Consider the following 7,482-nt stretch of genomic DNA (forward strand, 5'->3'; position numbering starts at 1 on the left):
ACATAATAGCTTAAATTCAGCAGAAATGTGAGCTGCATTTCAAGGGGAAGCAACACAGGCACTTACATATGAACACCTTGAAAAAATACTTTATTTTCAAATTACACACATTTTTTTCACAAAGGTAGTGTTGTCTGGACTTTATAAAATGGACTCAACTGTATGACTTCACTGCGAGTATTCAGCAAAACTTTAAGTGAATAAGCACAACAAATAACACTTCCAGTTGCATCATCTCAACAGCCTGAGAGGAAAAAAACACCTGCAGAACATCTGCTTATCATGTCAGAGTATGCTGATTTAACCTGGCCTCCAGCTGCTATTAAATAATTCTTCTGTGCAATGGCCTTAAAAACAATTAAAGATGACCGTTCCAGAGCTCATATAAATGATGGTGCATACCATGCTATCTGACTTTATCAGCAAAAATGACTGAAGAGTTGATCAGCTAGCTAAATATATAATGAACCCACGGTGACAGCACACATTTTGTGAGATAGTTGGAATGGTGTATAAAGGATGATGCAGGAAGAAAACAAGTGTTTAATAATTTGAATGATTTCAATTCCATACCCAAGTCCCATTTATTAATGTGTTGGAGAAAAACACAATTAAACATAAAAAAATCAGTTTACATATTTTGCTAAAAGTAGGATCTTCAAAAAAATGCTGAACATTGATATGTAAGCCGTTTGTTTTTGTATTTGTGATCTGCTTGAACTGCCTGCCACACCTGAACCTACACAGAGACTTTGTGTACAGAAGTTTTCAAATCAGTGCTTTTTATGAGCTTAGAGTCGCGTACAATAAAATGATCTGACAGTGGCTTTTACATTCCAAAATATTAGGAGAGGGTCATGCTTCCAAAATGAAACTGTGCAAAGAGTAGCTACAGTCTCAGAACACTTAATAAATACTAATGATTAAAATAATATGATACATATAAAAATCATATTTAATTCACTTTAAAGCAAGTGGCTAACTGTAGTTAGAGTAATGAAAGTCGAATGGTCTTTGGCGGCAGGCCCTTTGGCAGCTGTGGTTAAATCCATAAAGGCGAAATTCCCTAGAAAACCTTGCCTTATACACAAGACCAGGCAATATTAAATATATAAGACTAGTTTCCTTTACACAAAGTAAAAATATTCAGAGTATGATGTCTGCTGTCAGGAGAAATATGAAATATAAGATATTGAATGTTAACCGAACTGAAAGTGTTCTGTTGTGGCATCTTGTATGTAATGTTTATATGACTTTATTACTTGTAAAACCATTGTTTAAAAATTCCTTTATTCCATTTCTTTTTTTTTTAAATAAAGAAAATCAGTATAGTGTTTTTTTTCAAGAAACATGTACATTTCATGATGCGGATTTTGGCCTCATATTTTTGGTCTGTTCCTCATAAAATGTATGGTTTTCTGACAAATTCAGTGAGGATTGAATTCACTAAATAAACGTAGACATTTGAGTTTCAGATATCATATCCTTCAGAAAATGCATAGTGACACAAAACCTTTTATTTTAGTAATGTTCTGAGTACATAAGAACAATATTTAAAATGATTATTAATTTAAAGATCACCAGGAAGAGGAGGAAACAGGTGGAGTTGAAGAAGAATGGCATTGCCTCAAAACAGCATGTGTGAGGACTACATAACTGATATACGGCCGAGCCAGGTATGGAAATAAGGTACATAAGGAAAGCTGGTGGAATGCAGAAGTCCAGGAAGTCATCAAAAGAAAGAAGGAGTGCAGGAAAAGGGGTAGATGGAAAAGATTGACCAGGCTAAGAAGGAATACTGGTTGGCTAACAAAGAAGCTAAAAAAGGAGTTGCAATAGCAAAGAACAGGGTATCGAAGGCAGTCTACCAACTTCTAGAAAGTGACTCAGTAGGTGGTACAAAGAAACCATATCAAGTTGCAAGGCAAAGACAGAAAGATAAAGAAGATAGTCAGACACACTTTATAAAGGATGCCAGCAACAACCTGCACACCAGTCCACAGGACATCAAAGGCAGATGGAAGGAGAATTTCCAGCAGCTTCTGAATGAAGAAAGCTCCACAGAAACTGTACTGCCCCAGAAATAGACTATGATAACAGAAGAAGAAGAGGAGCTCGTCCTAGAAGAAGTAAGAATATCACTAAGGAAAATGAAGTCAGGGAAAGCAGCAGGCTCCGATGAGGTCACATCAGATATAATAAAGATACTGGGTGAGACAGGGGAGAAATGGCTCCTGAGGGTACTCATAGCAGTGTATCCCAGATGACTGGACAATAAGCATACTCGTGCCAGTGTACAAGAACAAAGGGGACATGCACAACTGTGGGCAGCACAGAGACATCAGACTCCGGTCACATTGCATGAAGGTTCTGGAGAGGGTGATTGATAAATGAATACACAGAGTAGTAGAAAGTAAAATTGCAGTGATAAATGAATACACAGAGTAGTAGAAAGTAAAATTGCAGTGAGACAGATAGTTGAGAAGAAGCTAAAGATGATAAAAGACTCCAACTGCGCATTCCTAGACTTGGAGAAAGCATATGACAAGGTCCCAAGAAAGCTGATTTGGGCAGTATTGCATTGGTTCAAAGTCCCAGAAACATTGATAGAATTAGTGCAGGCTATAGGACTCAATGACTCAAGTACAAACAGTGTTCAGTCTCACAGAGGGGTTCCCAGTGGGAGTGAGTGTGCCCCATGGTTCAGCTCTGAGCCCACTGCTGTTCATACTGGTGATGGAATACATTAGCAAACAGGTTAGAGGGACAGATCAACAAAGTTGCTATATGCAAATGATGTGGGATTATAGGCAGACTGAGGAAGAACTTCAGCAAAATATACGGGAATGGAATGCGAAACTGAAGGCACATGGGATGAAATTAAGCACAAGTAAGACAGTGGTAATGGCAGCAAACTGGGAAAATAAGAAGAAGCTGAGAATTGGTATAGAAGGGAAGATAATGGAACAGGTAAATAGCTTCACGTATCTAGAAGAGGTGGTTGAGGAGAGGGTTAGCCTAATTGAAGAGGTCAAAGCTAGAATCAGAGGAGGAGGAGCTGCATCCAATTGGTGTAGAGTATCAGGTGCATTCTATGACAGAAGAATGCCAAAGAAGCTGAAAAATAAGGTGTACAAGACAGTGGCACAACCAGTACTACAGTATGGTACAGAAACCTGCCCAGTAATGGCAGAGCAGATGAGGAAGCTAAAGGTGATGGAAATTAAATGCCTGAGAAGGGTGGTAGGAAGCACACTGTGAGACAGACGAAGAAATGAGGACATAAGTGTAGAAGCCAAAGTAGCTCCAATTGCATAAAAGATCAAAGAGAACAGATTATGGTGGTTCAAACACATGTGCAAAACAGCAGAAGACAATCTGTTGAAGAAGATTTGGGACAAACAGGAAGAAGATAAGAGGAAATGAGGATGTCCAGCAAAGAGTTTGATGGATTGTGTGAAAGAAGATCTGCGACAGTCAGGCATGAGTGTCAAAAAAGGCAGGAGTGTGAGATTGAATCGAGAGAGATGGCAACAATTAACACAACACCCCAAACCCATGTAAAAAATGGGAACAATGGGGCTGCTGCTGCTGCTGCTGCTGATGATTTAAAACTGGTTCTTATTTTTGGGCCTTTGTTAAACCCCCAACATTATTTTTGGCTTTGTCTAAATTTCTTGTTCTAAGAGGTTGCGAGGTTTATGTAATATTACCACATGCTGTAACTAGAATATGTCAAGCCTTACTTGTGGATGAAGTCCATTCTGTTACTTATAAACAGAAGTCATTGATCGGCAGATATCATGTCTTTAAGACATCTCAGATCAAGCAAAGTCACTCTGGTAAAGATCTCTTCTTTATATGGGCAGGTGTATTTTGTATTCTGTATTAGACTAAGTTCAGATATAGTGCATTAGTAACAATTGTCAAAGCTTCAGGATGATTACAACACCCCAAGCAAATGTTTGATGGACTTTGTTAGATTTCATTGATGAGGATAAACTAAGTCAGATGGAATTTGTCAGTTTAAGTGACAGGGGTAAATTAATGTCGATTAGGAAAAGTTTTTTTAGTTGGAATGCAGTCTTACAACAAAGACTATGTACATAGGAGACTGGGTATCCAAAATTTTCATGAAACAGTTTAAAGAAAGTCTACATGCTATTGGAATGTGTGTGTGAGGGTGTAGTTTCTTGAACTGTCTCAAAATGAGTTTTTCCTTGAAACCACACAAGAGACTTGATCCACACCTACACATCAAAAAACTAGTTAGGGCTTCCGCTTAGAATAAAAAACATAGACTGCACTAACTGACCCTCCCTCAGAGACACACACATACACACACACACACACACACACACACACACACACACACACACACACACACACACACACACACACACACACACACACACACACACTGTACCAATAATCAAAGCCCCAGTAATGATTAACTGGGTGTAACTAAACCACTTTATATAGCTTTTTATCTTATCTTGAAGCAAATAATTATCTGTAATTGGTAAAGTACATAAAAAATAAATAAGGGATGTAAGAGTATTCAGGCAACTAAAAACAAAAAAATAAAAAACAGAGAAACTAGTGTTTTTAAAACTTTGTTGATGAGCTCAGTTACAATAATTTCCAAAAATCATGAAACCCAAGTAGTGTTCCAAAGCAACAAGCCTGTATCTGTCACAGACAAGCGATCTCAGTAACAGAAAATCAGAAATATTTTAAAAATATTAAACATATCAGTTTTTATATCCTTATAAGTAGGTGTGGAAAATACCTGTATTGTTTAATTTTAAACCAGCCTATCATGGCAAACAAATTAACAGAGCCATAAACGTGCATTTTACAACAGCAAGTACCCACCCCACATATACTACTACTGATTAGAGCAAACTAAATCTTTGTTAAGGAAAACACTACTTATCTATTTGCAAGCCACATTCCAAGATCAAGTGTTAAGAAAAGCATAACATATACATAAAAAGAGTTTTAACTAAAATCACTTTTGGCTAGCTAATGCAATAAAGCCTTCATCAGGTCTGTGATAAGAACTAAAATCAAGAAAAACACATAGCTATCTAACCATAAACATAATCAAACTAGAGCACTATAAATATAAAAATATATCTAGCAATATTTAGTAAATATTCATCCATGTGTATTAGTGTGCTGTACTGTCTTCCTTCAATATGGTGCCTTTTTATTATTAATGTATTAGTAACGTAAATGTTACAGCAGATCATGGTAGTAAATGTCTTAGAAAGCAACCACTGAACAACAACCTAGAAAATATTTTGTGCTCTATGAAATGTGTAAGAAGTTACTGTTCTATACAGGAACATTGCAAGATTAAGAAGAGGAATAATTTATATTAATGTAGTACTTTATTGTATCCCAGAGCACTTTCTGCACATCAGTAATTACTAACACTGATAGTAAAATGACTAAACGTATGACTGGAACCAGAATGTGTAGCCTTAGCTACACATTACCTGGCAAAGTTGCACACAAAGCTACCACTGGTAGTAAAGTTATGGAACATGTGGCTGCAACCAGTGTGCATATTTTCAGAGGTACAGCCTCAGATATTGCAAGTGCCAGTTTTTATGGAGGAGGAATTCTGACCAGGATTTCAGGGGAAATTCCTTTACTCTTAACTGCAGAGAGTTTTTATTTCCAATACTGAGTAAGATGGAGGAGAAAAATATGGAGGACAGAAATGGTATCAGCTGTAATCAACAACCATCTGGTGGTAGAAAGGGACACAGCAAGTTTCCTGGAAGGGCAAGAAAGCATATGTGCAAGGAGGTGTTCAGCATCAGTTGAAGTAGCAACCTGTGACATTCTTGTATGTGGTAATATCTCTGTTGGTGAATGGCAGCACCATCAGGTATTGCGCCAGGTATGTATAAACATTGATGGCAGATGACTTGGTTAGTGTAAGAATTGTTGCAGTAAGCAGGCTGGAAGTAAACGAGTGATGGCTTATTCTATGAAGGTGACTAGAGGATTGTCGGTGCACTTAGTGATGTGTGGGTAATTAGAGGTATTAATGGGTCGAGGGAATATGCACCCTAACACAAGTGGGGCAATGTAACTGAAACTTCATTTAGGGCTAGCAGTGAGTGCCACTGTTATACTACATCAGACAGTTAAATGAAATTCTCAATGGAAATGCTATGCTGAAAAATGTGACAATGAAAGTATTAAAGATCAAACCTTCTTTTTTATACATCTGTGTTACTTTTCCTGAGAATGACATCTATGCAATTAATTCCATGCACCACGGTTGTTAAAAGTGTTTTGGAAGTGATATACAGAATTTAAAGATCCAAAGCCTTTGTGGCTTTTTTGGCATAACCTGATCTCACAGCAATTTGAGAAGTGTGTACTATGAATATTGGTTTAAAATGAAGCTGTCAATGTAAATAACATTGCTAGATGACTACAGATAAGATATTTAAATGAATGTGAACCTTTTTTAATGAATATGATGTGTGGGAAAATGTTGGAGGTTTATTGTGGAACTACGGTTAAAAAAGTATGTCTCATTTGCTGGAAGATTTTACAAGAAAATACAAATTTTATCCTTTTATCAAAAATTATCTTAGTCAGATAAAAAAATGTTAGAAGACATATCATTTAGGTATGATATATAATAATAATATGCCTTTACACTTTGTGGGGACTTATAGGTAGAAACGACAATAAAAAAATCAGTATAATTTTTGTGGGAAACAGCAATCATTTTAATATTGTGGCTATGCTAAAATTGCTGAAAACTTAAGAAGACATTTTGAAAAATATTGACAGAAGGCTAAGGAAAGACTGCTGCTACAAGAAAAGAATAAATGGAAGACAAAATAGAATGCAAAGGAGAATGCAGTTAGAGGATTGACAAAAAGAATGGGGGGGGGGCAAAAAACAAAGAAACAGCTAAGACAATGGAGAAACATGAAGACACCCTAACGGCAGTAGTTTCAGATATGTATGATAAAGTACTTAGGTAACAGTTCATGATAACATATGGAGGAAATGAACACACAGGTGTACAGAGACACTTTCACTTTAAGCTTTAACTCCAACCCAAAGATCAGGCTCTGGTTTCAAGACTCAAACCTCAGACTCAGTGTTATCTTAAAGAAGAATACTCCCATCACCTGCAGTGTATATGGCATTTCCAATTCACTGGTGATGGCAAGTCGCACTATTATTGTTTACTATTATACCAATGTTTGTAGCATAGTGGCACAGTGGATAGTATTGCTGTCTTATAGCAAGAGGTTCCCCGGTTTGATTCTCAGCTGGGGGGTACCTTCTGTGCGGAGTCTGCATGTCCTCCCTCTGTTCTTGTGGGTTTCTTCTAGGTGCTCTGGTTTCCTCCCACATTTCAAAGGCATGCAGTAGGTGGATTGAGCATTCTAAATTAGCTGTAGGTGTGAGGGTGTGGTGTGGTGTGGATAAACT

At 37.2% G+C, this 7,482-nt stretch overlaps 1 protein-coding gene across 1 annotated transcript in view; it reads left to right on the plus strand.

Moving 5' to 3' along the window:
- GFRA4 (GDNF family receptor alpha 4) overlaps window positions 1–1,377 on the plus strand; it is a 1,199,889-nt gene extending 1,198,512 nt beyond the window's left edge. Inside the window, exon 8 of the mRNA XM_044064083.1 lies at window positions 1–1,377. This exon is cut by the window's left edge and continues 181 nt beyond it. The gene's annotated coding sequence lies outside the window, so the exon portion shown is untranslated.
- The last annotated feature ends 6,105 nt before the right edge of the window (window positions 1,378–7,482 follow it).

This window comes from Protopterus annectens, chromosome 2.part2 (assembly GCF_019279795.1).
Source record: "Protopterus annectens isolate FY-2018-M chromosome 2.part2, PAN1.0, whole genome shotgun sequence".
Lineage (NCBI taxonomy): Eukaryota > Metazoa > Chordata > Ceratodontiformes > Protopteridae > Protopterus > Protopterus annectens.